Raw genomic sequence first — 12,948 nt, 5'->3', positions numbered from 1 at the left:
TGGGTGAAAGTTTGAAACAGAAAGCGTGGCTCAGACTTCAACTTTCTCATGATGATGTTCAACCTTTTCAGAAAATGTTTCAAATTGCGAGAAATAAACACTAAAATACAGAAGTGTATTGCTGTCATGGAGGAAAATAAATTTTCGAGCGCTATCACATTATAGCGTGATAGTTATATTGTACAAACCTGATAATATATACAAACATGATAATATAGTGCATAAATGTGATGCTTATATTGTGTAAACGTGATAGTTGCATTGTATAAACATGATCATTTCTTTTACAGAAGGTGGCGGTGTTGTGCTTTTAGTGCAGGCATAAGGAAGGCTAGTACAGTGGCTAACAGGAGTCGGTCAAGTTTTCCTTCATGTTTGGAAAAGATTTTGTTTTTTTTCCCTCTGTGTGATAGCAACACGCTTCGGTGCTGAAAGGGAAAACTGACTAGGAACAGAAAGTTTCTGCCCAATAATCAGACTTTGGACAGTGACAATAACTTCTTTTTTTATGATCTTGCTATTTGAAACTGTAAACATTTGATTTTGTGCAAAAAAAAAATCTAATATGTATTGATTTCAGATTAACAAGCAAACAATCTACGTGAACTACAATAATTCACTTTCAACATTGTCCATCCATATAATATGTAAAATCTTAACAACCAAAAAAAAAGAACTATATCTCAAGAAATATAAAAAAATATATATGGTGTCAATGATTCATCATAGTAATCCTTTAACTAGAATGGATTCTTGCTGTTTCTCTGATGGCAGTAACAGGCTTCAGCAGTCTTACTTGTCAAATCAAGCTGATATCTCCCCACATTTAAAGTGTAAATTTTCCTTCTTCGCTTGCACAAGCTTTCCTTAATGAGCAGAAAGTTGCAATAACACAGATAGCGATTTTAAATTAGTCTGTGGATTTGAATAAGTTTCCTGCTGTTATCAAATAAACATTTGGATCCATTTATGCTCACGATGGGAATTGGTCTTCCTTGTTTGACTCCGATAGTCATAATAGTGTTTCTTGTTTGCTCAGTAGTCAAAGCATACAATAATAATAAGTTTAAAAAATGGTTTAATGGTTCTGGTCAGGCTATTTTATTTCCTGCTCGTCTCTACAAAACCACAAAAAGGAGAAGATGCAAATTGCTTAAAGAAACATATCTGGCAAACTTTTTTTGAGGGAAAACTTCGTAAAAGAACAAAACTTCTGGTGAAAATGAAAGACTTGTGCTTGGAAAATAAATGGTGAGGCAAGAAAAGATGTCTCCTGCCAAACAAAGTGGAGACCGCAGAAACCACACACTGCAGATCCTGTGTTTCTGTATGTTTCACGGGCGGTGCTTGAATGTCTGGAGTCCTGACGAATGCAAGTTGGTCCTTATGATGAAATATTTAGTGACAAAATATATGCGCTCCTTGTTTTCGTTATTATTTATTTATTTTTCTTTTGGTGATCCTGTGAATGCAACAGACTGTGTAAAAAAAAAAAAGAGAGAGAGAGAGAATGAGCCAACCAACTCCTACATGTACTTTTAATGGGTATCATAAAGTAAGCAAAAAATATCAGTCATTAATGACATGCTATATGATAATTAATGTAAACTAACCCCCAGTCTTGTGAAAAAGACATAAAAATAACAGTCTTGCGTATATATAATCAGCATGTGGTTTAAACCTACAGAAGGGAGTTCTGAGAAGAGCCAGGTACATTGAACCTGCCCTTATCTGGTTCTCAGTTTGCTCCAGCATCTTTTTCCCATTTAGCTAAACTCTGTGACCATAACACGTATTTCCTTAACCCTCCTGCAGTCCTGGCTTGACCCTCGGGAAGAGTGAGGCAGATGTCATGATAAGGAAACGGTGGCGGTGTCCTCTCAGCTCCTGAAACCACAAAAAAAATAAAAATAAAGAATATAACGATCCAATCGACGTCTCCGGGGAAACATCCGCAAATGGGTTAACATTTAGTTTTTAACCTATATTTGTGAGCCAAATAAGAAAAATGACTGGTCACTCCATGAAATGCCACATCAAGTATGTTCATGGGGATCCATTATTATACCAATTACAGAATATCAAAAAAAAAATATTTCAAATGCATGTACATCTATAAGTGTGTGACATGTAGTGGCATGCAAAACTATGAGTCTAATTACAGTCTGTAACAAAATAGCCCCGCCTCCTGCAGCATAACCTTTTCCAACAATTCACACTTCCTGGTTGGACAACGCAGACAGGGTCATCCCTGCTACCCTCTATCTGACTAGACAGCTGTACGGGGTCTGGATTGACAGGCAGGGTTGCTGTTGCAGATGGATGAATAATTTACTTTCATAAATTTTTTATCATTACCTTATTCTTTTTTTGTCAAGGTTATTTTCTGGACTCGAGTTTAAAGGCGAATATGTGAGTTTGCCAGCAAGCATGAAGAACAATGCATTTTGCATCACTTGCTTAGTTGGATTTTTTTTTTTTTTAGTTTTCTGGTAATGTTTAATTTTGCATACAATTTTATTCCTTGATCAGCTGAAAACTGGAAAAAAAACTTTTACTTCTGACACGCATTGTCTTTACTTCAGACCTACTGTACAAGTTATTCATTGAATGACTGACACAAATTCATCACGTTGAGAACAAAACTGATCTCATCGACTGACATCTCTCAATTGTTCAGTGTAACTGATTCAAAATGTTAGTCATCAGTGAGAATGCAGCCACATAATTTTTCTGCTGTAGACAGATGTTGCAATAAACGAGAATCACCTCCAAGCACCTCCAAACTCAAAGATGTCAACATCTTTCCGCCCTGACATCCCAGTCTGCGGACCTCCCTCACCTCGCCACCTCCACCAGGTTTTCCCTGAGGGATACAGAGGCTTTTCAAAGATAGCTGTGAAATTTAATCTCTCCCACCTCTCCAGGATCTGCCCCAGGGTGTCCTCCTGGTCAGACGTGTTTTTTTTTTTTTTTTCGGACCATCACCTATGAGCCGCCCTGGAGGCATGTAAGGCGGATACTTTGCCCACCTTACCTCAGCCAAATGCCCCTCTCTAAGAGGATTTTATTCATCCCTAGTGTTGAGTTTGACATCTACAATAATAAAGCATGAAAGAAATAAATGGAGAGAAAAAAAGAAATGGTCATTTGAGAATTTGAAGGCTCAAAATGGTTAAAGCATTTCACATCTCTGCAACTTCTCATAAATATTCCTTTTTTAATACGCGTTTCTCTCGACTGGCAGTACTACTAACATTTTGGAAAAGCTAAGCTAGAGTTCCCACTTTAATCTGATAGATAATTTACAGAAATAGCTAAAGATTAGAATGATTGCAAGGAGCACCTCCAAACTCAAAGATGTCAATAATTATCTTTTCAATGATTATCAAGAAGTGTATAAATTATTTTAGGAATGCCCTTTTTGAATAAAACGTAAATGAAACCAAATTATTTCTTTTTGTTTTTAAAAGATACCCCTTGCAAATTCTCTTTTTTTTATTTTTCAGAAGATACGTAGCTATGTGCTTTTCTCTTAAACACAATCTTCTTGGTAGAATGAAAATAATTTGTAAATCTAAATCTGCCTGTGTGGTGTGCCATCAAAAGTCTAAGGCAAAAATATCAGGACCTTCAGATGTAAAAATCACAAAACTATAAAAGTTTATTTCAAAATGATATCCATGCACAATGTTAAATCCATCTTGTATAATTTAAATGAAAAAAAAACAAACATCTGTTATAAGAATTTTAAAAAAATCAGTAAATGACTGTTGCATAAGTGTGCATGGCCTTGATCTAACAATTTGTTAAAGCATCTTTTGATTCAGTCTCAGTGTTGAGTATTTAAATGCTACGTTGTGACTTGACAAAGTATTTGCCTGCTCATCCTAACAAAAGTTCAGTAAAACTATTAGAACATATTTTGTCCACATCACTCCTTGGGTGGCTCTGCATGTTTTTCAATTGTGGACTTTCCTTTTTTTGATCATAAACACATTTTTCTGTTGATTTGGATGTTTGCTTTTACTTACTGTAACACTAAAAACTAAGACCTTTCTTCCTGGTTAGCTTTGCTCCAGTTTGTACGGAGCCAGAAATGTGAGGTATTTCTTACTATTCGCTTTATTAATTATGATTGAACTCTGACAAAAACAAGCCCTTAACTCTAGGGTCTCTTCATCTTGCTCAAGGGTCTAGAGCACGATGATGCCATCACCATATTCAGCAGCGAGTGTGGTGTTCTTTTGGTAATGTTCAGTGATTTTTTTTGTTTCCAAACATACCACGATTTGCTACGAACCAAAACTACCTGTTTGGTTTCATCAGACAACAACACATTTTCCCAAAAGGTTGTGGAATATTTTATCCATATATGGATGTTTTGTTCTCAACTCCACTCCTTAGTCCAGAGCCATGAAGAAGCTTGCAGCTCGTTGTCACATGTAGCAAAATAATCAATACTTCTTGGAAATTGCTGCAGCTCTTTTTCTTGCTGCAGCCTCCTGGAGTGTCTATAACTGTCTTTTAATCAGTTATAGACAATTTTCTATTTTTTATAATGTGCTTGTTGTGCAATATTTTCTCCAAACATTAATCGCTGTCTTTACCGTGCCATCATGTGTAACACTGCAGATTTTTTTACCTGTCTACAATAATCAGATCATTGGCATCTTTAATTTTTATTAATTGTTCACTATTTTTTCTCTAAAACACATTTTAGAGGAAAAATTATTGAATTATTTATGGTACATTTGGTGGGTTTCATGTTGCTTAATATCCTAGAAACAGTGTATGCCCAATCTTATGTCAATCATTCATTACTTGTATAACTTGCCAGTTGATGTCATTGTCCAAATAACAAAAAAAAAGCATTTAGAAAAAATAACAATGTAGATGACAAACAAATGGAACATCAGACGTTCTAACATTTTGAGTTAGAAATATTGTATAGAACACTACAGAAGGGAGCTCAACATACAAAGAACCGTTGTGTCAGTCAGAGTGGGAGCAGGCTGGTGATTTTCTGTCAGATCACAGAAGGATAAAAGCAATAAAACAAAGCGCAGCGATAAAAACCCAGCTGACAACAACAAGGTGGCAGGTTCACGGAGCTGATGCAAGGACAGCTGCAGTTATAACCGAAATGTTTAAACACAGTTTTGTCAAACAGAAAAAAAAGTTTCAGTTTTAACTAACTTTTCTGTCACAAAAATCCACAGTAGAGACAACCCTGTGTAGCACTAGCATACTCAGTCCTTAATGCATTACCTTCTTTTCCTTACTTTTTTTTTTTCATCCAGAGGGCATTAAAAAAAATATGAAACTCAGTCATGTGCACTGAGTTAGTTTAATATTAAACTCACTGACCGCACAAACTCTCTGCAGCTCCTTTTCAGACTTTCCATTAACATATGTCCAAGGCAGTCTGCTCACACCCATATAACGCTAAAAACACCCCTAAATGGGCTGAATGTGACCAAACTTGAACCACTCTCAGAGGTAGACAAAAGCACCCCGATCTGCATTAGTTAGCAGTCTGAAAAGCAATCTGTCCTCAGATACACTAAAGCAGTGTTTTTCAACCCTGGTCCTCAAGGCACACTGCCCTGCGAGTTTTAGGCATTCTCCTGCTTCAATACACATGATTTCAATTGATGGTTGATTAACAGAGTTTTGCTGAATTGCAATCATCTGAATGGGGTGAGCTGAAGGAGGGGGGGACATCTAAAACATGTAGGTTAGTTAGTGTGCCTTGAGGAGCAGGGTTGGGAAATATTGCACTAAAGCGTCAACTGACCTGTTATACCGCTAATGCAGCAGGATTGTCACCTTTGTTTGTTGTTATATAGATAAATTCAGTAAATTACACTGGTAAAAATCAAGCAGTGTTTTCAGTTAATTTAACAACGAGGCTGACTGCTTTTGATCCGATCGCCATGATGTGCAATATCTCTAATAAATCATTTAGCAACAGTCAGCCTCCCTGTGGTGTGCCAGATGTCCCCTTACTTTCACTCAGCACTCATGCTAGGTGCAATGTAAAGTTCATTTGGTTCAGCTGATTTATTTCTTATTTTTTTACATTTCATCCAAATGAACTCTTAGGTTACACAAATTAAAAATGTAATATAATAAAGTAGTCCTGAAAATAATGAGTTTTTATGACCTTTCATTGACTTTCCAAAGCCATCTGCAGCTCCACTGGACTCTCTTTTATTAAGGCAAGCAAGAAATCATTAAGGTTCAGCATTTTATTTAATTTTAATTAAAATAATCAAAGACTTATTGTTGGAAATTTCAACACAATGTTTACTTTGTAGAGATTCTGTATGTAAAAACGGGTTTATCCAGTAGAAATTATATATTTCAAAAAATACAGCAGCTAGCAGGCGGTTGTTTCAGTTGAAAAATTGTGGGAACTTAAGTCTTACATCAGTGAAGCTCACGGAAATCACAGACAGAGAGCTCTTGTAATTGAATCACATTAGAATCTCTTTTTCCAGAGTGGCTGGATAGTGTGCGAGAGCGATCATTATGCCCAAAAATCTACTTTTTGATTTGTTGATGAGTGCAGTACTCGGAACTAAACTCTCAAAAAGCTTTTCCCCATCAAAGGCGCTGATGTTTCACCCTATTTGAATGCAGCTGCTATCGAAGTTTATTTTGCACTAGACCCTAAGTTGTTTTTTTTTTCTTTTTTCTTTTTTTTTTTTTTAGTAAAACTTTGAGAGACACCACACTTGCGTTTATCACTTGTCTTTGATGTCCGCACTGCCTCAGTCAAACTTTTTGAGTGAGCCATGAATAACCTGGTTCTGAGTTCAAAGTGAAGAAACTCCAGATATCCAAATGCAGGAAACATATCTATCCTCATTGGCTTTCAAGCAGACACCTTAAAGTTTTGGGCCAAAGCTGACTGGTACTTATCGCTGTTCATAATTTTCTTCTCGTTGGTAAAATCCTGTTCCAAATGGGGGGGGAAAAATCACTGGCATGATTCTATTATCTTTTCACTGTCCGAATGAAGTTCTTTGGTGATTGGTGGTTTTGTTTTTGGAATGTTGTCCAAAAGTTCAAGCTTAGTTTCATCAGATGATAACACTCTCCCTGGGAGTTTTGAGAGACTTTGCCCAGTTTTGAAGATAGATTGTTCATACTTATTCACTAGTTTCTGCTTTTCATTTATTTTGGACAAAATCCAGTTTAATTTCACTATCATCCGATATTTTCCCCAGCTATTTTGGTCCATTTCCATTATGCCATGTTAAATAAATAATGCATTGGGGCTTTTCGTACACCTCCCACAGCTGATACCTTTACTTAAGGCCAGGTGCACACTTATGGAGCAAGATTATTTCACCATTTTGATTTTACTGCATTGTCTTCCTTTTGCAGTATTGTTTGCTGCAAACAATGCAGCAATGCATTTCCCTAAAACCTGGCATTTTTAGGGAAATACAAACCTTTGAAAGCTATTGTATTTAATTTATTGTCAATTTGACATAAATATCAGCCAAGATAATGCTAGGCTTGTTGACAGCCCACAGTGTCATGATTCTATTGCATATAAAGCAAGTAATATTAATCGTATTCTTCAGATCAGACTTTATCGACAGGTGGAAACTGTAATGCTTAAAGTTGTTCACTTGTGTTGGAATCAGTTTGGATGCCTAGGTTTGAAAGCAGCTTCAATGACCTTTACCTTTTTGGATTCATACTTTAGAAGTTCTTCTCAAATTGAATCAGTAATCAGAATGGAGTGTTTCCAAAAATAAAAACATAGATGGTTTGTTTTCAACATAAGCTTTTATTTAAATCATTCAAACAGAATGTCTTTGACTCTTTGAAAAGACAATTTTCTTCCAAAGGTTGTTTTTTTTTTTTTTTTTTCCCCCACAATTCCTTCTGACAGTCATGTCCAAAAAGGCTCATGTTGAATAGAAAATATCAGTACACACAGTCATCTTTAAAGGTTCCAACCAGGTCAAAAGTTGTTTCTTTTTAGCTCGCAGCTGTAAATTCCTCCTAGAACATTTCTGCGTATTCCGGGGTTAAAATGTAAACCTTCTTCCCCCATAGACAGTCGAAAATGTCTGTCCACAGCAATTGACCTCTTTGAGTTGATGGAAGAGATTGGAGCGATAGAATGAGGGCTACTGTTCTCTTTAGCTATTCAATCCTGCAGAGATGTTCTTATGCTGATATGTTCCTAACACCTTCCTGCCTTGCAGATTTACTGATAAGTCTTTTCACCCCGTGGCTTCGTTTTCGCTCTGACACACACCATCAAGCTCGAAACCCTATTTAGACAGATGTGCACCCTCTTGAATATCTCCAGGAAATTCAATTTACTGGAAGGCGCATTCAGGTAAAGTAGTGAAAACATTTCAGACAAGACAGAATGGAAGAGGGGAGAAATGTATACAAAATACATGAATACGTCCGTGAACTGTCCGCAATTAAAAAGAAATAAAGGTCATATGTCAGCTTCAACAGCTCTTAAAATTCCCCATCGGGAGTGAAGATATTTGCATCTCACTGGCTCGGGTACATCTGCCGTATTTGCATACTTTTTAGATTCTTCATAGTGTCTCACCCATACGTTTGAGACCGCAGTCAGAAAATACGGCCAAGCATATACATTTATGAGTTAATCCTCAATTTGATTTCACTTAATCTGCAGACCTTTCCTCTCACTCCTTCATATCCCTCCTTATCAGCAGCCATATAGCACTTAACGGGTTTAAATTGTTAAGCTCTGAACTCTAAGGAGGCACAGGAAGAGGCCATCTGGGACTGGAAGGAAGCAAGGAAATAGGGAGAGAATGTAGTAAGCTGTGTGTGTGTGTGTGTGTGTGTGTGTGTGTGTGTGTGTGTGTGTGTGAAAGGGGGGGAGATTGTACTGTACTGATAAGGATGGTAAAGCCTATTAGTCGTTGGCCTATAGCCTCAGTGTTTCTGCTGAATACAACTTTTTACTCCCTGGTCAGCCATTGTTTTGGGGCTCACAGGAATGCACTGGATATTTACTGTTTACTGCATTTGTTTAAAAAAATGAAAAGCAGTTTAAAGCTTTTAATCAAAATTTAAAAAAAAATGTATGAGGATTCTTGGGAATGTTTAAAGTCACATTTAAATGCTCTTTTTATGTTCTTCTTTTGGAGCAGCATAATCACAGTGCACTTGTCAGTTGATGCTTTCAAGCTGATGAATGTGGTAGAAATGTGTTTAGAGAAATAAAAGAGTTTGCTATGCAGGTCAATTAAGTGGCATTTCATTTGAGTTTAAACCTATAAGCAAAATATCCAGACATATTAGCGATGTCACTGGTCAAATTTGTTAAATTATCATTTCAGAGCGGTTCCCATTTGTTTCAGTTAATATTTCTCACAAAGAAGCTGGTTGGAAAACAACTACAAAAATGTTCAGTTTAATAAGCTATTCAAATCCCTCGGACATTTTTACATTTGATCATATTATAAAAATGTAGGCCATGTGTATTCAAATCCCCTCAGCTACTTCCTTCCAATGAAATTACTGTTACAAGTCTCTTGGATTTTTCTGCACCAGAGTGAATTTTATGTCCATTCTTCGTTGCAACGTAGCCCCAGCTCAGTCAGATTGGATTAGCCTGGCCATTCAGTGCTGAGATTGTAGTCTGCCCACTACTACAATGCCAAAAACCAATGCTGCTGGTATTGGTTTTGGCAATACCAACAGAGGAAGTGAACTCAGCCACTGGGTCCGTGTTGGCAATGGTTACAAATACTGAATTAACATCAGCAGCCATCTTTTTTGCCACTTCTTTTTTCATAGTGGAGGATGGTAGTTTACAGTGCAGGAAATTTCCGGTAAGCTTCATGGTGTCAAACTAGCTCATTACATGCATCACGGCCACCTGTTAGAGATTGGCTAACATTGAGTCCATGCCTCCGGGAAGAAATCATTTTTCAAAACTGACTGTTCGGGTTAGGGTTGGTAGTTGTTCTTCCTCTGTGCAACGCAAAGCGAAGAACAAGGGGATAGTTTTTACCAGGCTAAGATTGCAGTGAAGGAATAGGTAAACAACAGTTTTCGAAGTTTCACGACTGTCTCTCTGCAGCTCTTCCAGAGCTAGGAAATTAGTTGTGCCTTTTTCCTTCACTGTACTGTAAAGCAATTCATTATGGTGGTTTAATCCTTAAAATACTAATGGAAGAAATTCAATTTACTGATTGTTCCATGTTAAGTGCAACAGGTACTGTTGCAATACTAACTTAGGTTCTGTTGTTCCCAGTGTTTTACAACCAGCGCTCCTACAGCTCACCCGTCTGGCTGCTGAACTTCAGACAGCCCAATTCTTTGTGTAGGTATGGATCCCCGTAAACCTTTTTGCCATAAGCGTGCTGCTTTAAACTGACTGGCACTGCAGCTGACAGTGTACTAAAGGTGTTTCATTTTTCTTCTTTTTATTTTACATCACTCTAGCTTTCAGAATTCAGTGTGATGCGCGTTTCTGAAATGGCTCCATGCCAGTAGGAGCTAGTTTCAGTCTTTATTCATGTTGCATTGGAAGGTAAAGGACAGGTTCAAACAAAAGGCAGGTGGGTAGCACAATCAAAGAGCTGTTTTATATTGAAACGAAGCCAGAGTTTCTGGAAATGTGGAGAATCCGATAATCCAAACACGATTCTATATTTTATAACATAATTGCAGGGATGGGCAGCAGGACTACAATTTGTGTCAAATGTCTGCGAGCCTAATAATGTTCTGATTTGAAAAATGCTCGTTATAGATGTTAACGTTTTGGGGGTTTTTGTAGCCTTCTTTGAATCACCATTCATTTGTTTTGAACAGCACCTCCAACAGCACCACACAAACAGTATTATGTTGTTGTTTTTTTAAGTTCACAGAAAGAGTTGTAGTTTCAACTTAGTGTTTAAATAAAGGCTTTGGTAGCATCATGCAATTTTATGCCATTATCTTACAACATAAAGAACTGACAGTGAAAGGGACAAAAGACTCAGAAAGGGTATTAGTTTGTTAAAAGAGAAAGTGAAAGCCTGAAAGATGGAAGTGGAACACCGAACAAGCAGCTGGACTTCTGTTTAGCTTTAAATTCAAAGGAAATATGACCTCATGCAGTTCTTTTCTTCATATATGAATGACTTGTGTGCTGCCCTGGCTGGGGCCATGCTTTCATAGAAACACAGTCTGTTTCGTACATGTAATAACAATGACTGAACCTCAAAATGATACATTCAAGGTCTTGCAATAAAACTTTCACAGACTGTATGACTGTCTCCAAAATTATAGAAATGCTTGGTTGCAGTATTTCCTGAAGACTCTGAACTACATTTTAATCTTCACACAATACTGGCAGCACTTATTTGAGTTCTGTAAACTTTATTAAATATTAAGCTGATAAACACTTCAAATAAACCCCTTGAAACTTCAATCATACTTGTCATATTCTACAAGTTATGCATTAGCTGTTATTTTGTATATAGATAGCACAATATCTATCTATATATATATTTTCTTTCTTTCTGGTGATGTTTATTTTTTTTTTCCAGTGTTAGATTAGCTTCTTGATCCCAGTAATCCCTTGTGTTTCATTTCATGTCAGCTTCCTTCCAATAATTTTCCCCTCTTGCATGAAGTTGCATGAATTCAGGTAAACTCACAAAGTCCTCTGGTCTTTATTTACTTCTTGATGATTTATTCTTGTCATTACACTGCCAGGATTCCTGGCACCTCCATCTGTCTCCTTTGTGAGTCCATCGAATCCTGTCATTTAATTTATTCAATAAAAATAATCTGAACATCATTGTGGCTCCATCCTGCCTTCGTATGGATATCATCAATAATAAAACACATCAGGCGGAAGATTATCAAGCCATAGGCTGAGAAGATGAGTACTTTTCACAAGTGGCCCCTCCATAACAGAGAGGCACGCATCAACAAACAGCATCAAGTCTTGATGTTATGATATAAAGCCTGATAATGCAGGGTTTCCCCATGAACACTTGCTAAGCCCAAAGGGAGGAGGCTTAGCACCCACTGTGTTTTTGTTTTTGTTTTTTTGTGTGTGTGTGTTAAAAATGTTAAAAGCTGAAAGGAAATTTTAAAATATGACAAAGTAAATATGCGTTATTGAAGATATTATTGGCAATATCCCTGTGGAAGCATAACCCCACTCAAACATTTATTTTCTTTAATTCCACTAAAGTGGGCAAATGACATGTTTTTCAACTCCGGATTCTCCGCCGAGTGTCTGAGTGAGAAGCTTTTATACTCGCATGCATCTGCTTGGGCACTATTCAGCCTAAGGAGGCCAGCACTGAGACAGCTTTTGACAAAATATTGAACAAACCAAATTTCCTAAAAAGGAAAAAAAAAGTATGAATTTTCACAGAAATGCATAAATAACTCTAAATAACCTGTTTAGTTTATTAGTAAAATATAATTGACATGTGCATTGATGCAGTCTTCTACAAAAAAGACACCTCACAGCCACACACCAGGATCCACACAGGGTCGTACAAGACACTGGAACCAAATGGATGAATCACTTTGTCAGCATGCAATCAAGATCTACACAGTCTTACTAACGACCTAATTATTTCATTTGCAGGTGTTGAAGCAGGAACACATCTAAAGGTTGCAGGGTCGCAGGGGCTGCAGTTTGAGACCCGCAAATTATAAGTTCAAGTGAAGCAGCAGAATCACATCCAACCTGCAGTTCTTTTATAGCGGTTACAGCCATCAAACTGAAAGACGGTAGGATAAATATTTGTGAGCCAAAAATATTTCTGATTCATTCCCAAACATCCTACAGACAACCTCACACGACTGAATAGTAGAAAACACATCTGAATGGTTGCCTAACAGAAGAACGTGGGACTAAACAAAGAAGCTTTAAAAATGAAGATTCTAATTTTTGTTGAGTTGTTTCCATAGTAA

At 37.1% G+C, this 12,948-nt stretch overlaps 1 long non-coding RNA gene across 1 annotated transcript; it reads right to left on the bottom strand.

The window, feature by feature from the left end:
- Window positions 1-1,522: 1,522 nt before the first annotated feature.
- LOC103135475 (uncharacterized) lies at window positions 1,523-2,860 on the bottom strand. Its single transcript, XR_475937.2, has 2 exons — window positions 2,770-2,860; window positions 1,523-1,887 (listed from the first exon to the last, which is right to left on the bottom strand). It is a non-coding gene; the product is annotated as an uncharacterized LOC103135475 (long non-coding RNA).
- Between the last annotated feature and the right edge of the window lie 10,088 nt (window positions 2,861-12,948).

The sequence above is a fragment of the Poecilia formosa genome, unplaced genomic scaffold (assembly GCF_000485575.1).
Source record: "Poecilia formosa unplaced genomic scaffold, Poecilia_formosa-5.1.2 Scaffold26, whole genome shotgun sequence".
Classification (NCBI taxonomy): Eukaryota; Metazoa; Chordata; class Actinopteri; order Cyprinodontiformes; family Poeciliidae; genus Poecilia; species Poecilia formosa.
The sequence above is the reverse complement of the archived record's forward strand: the minus strand, read 5'-3'. Positions and strand labels throughout refer to the sequence as shown.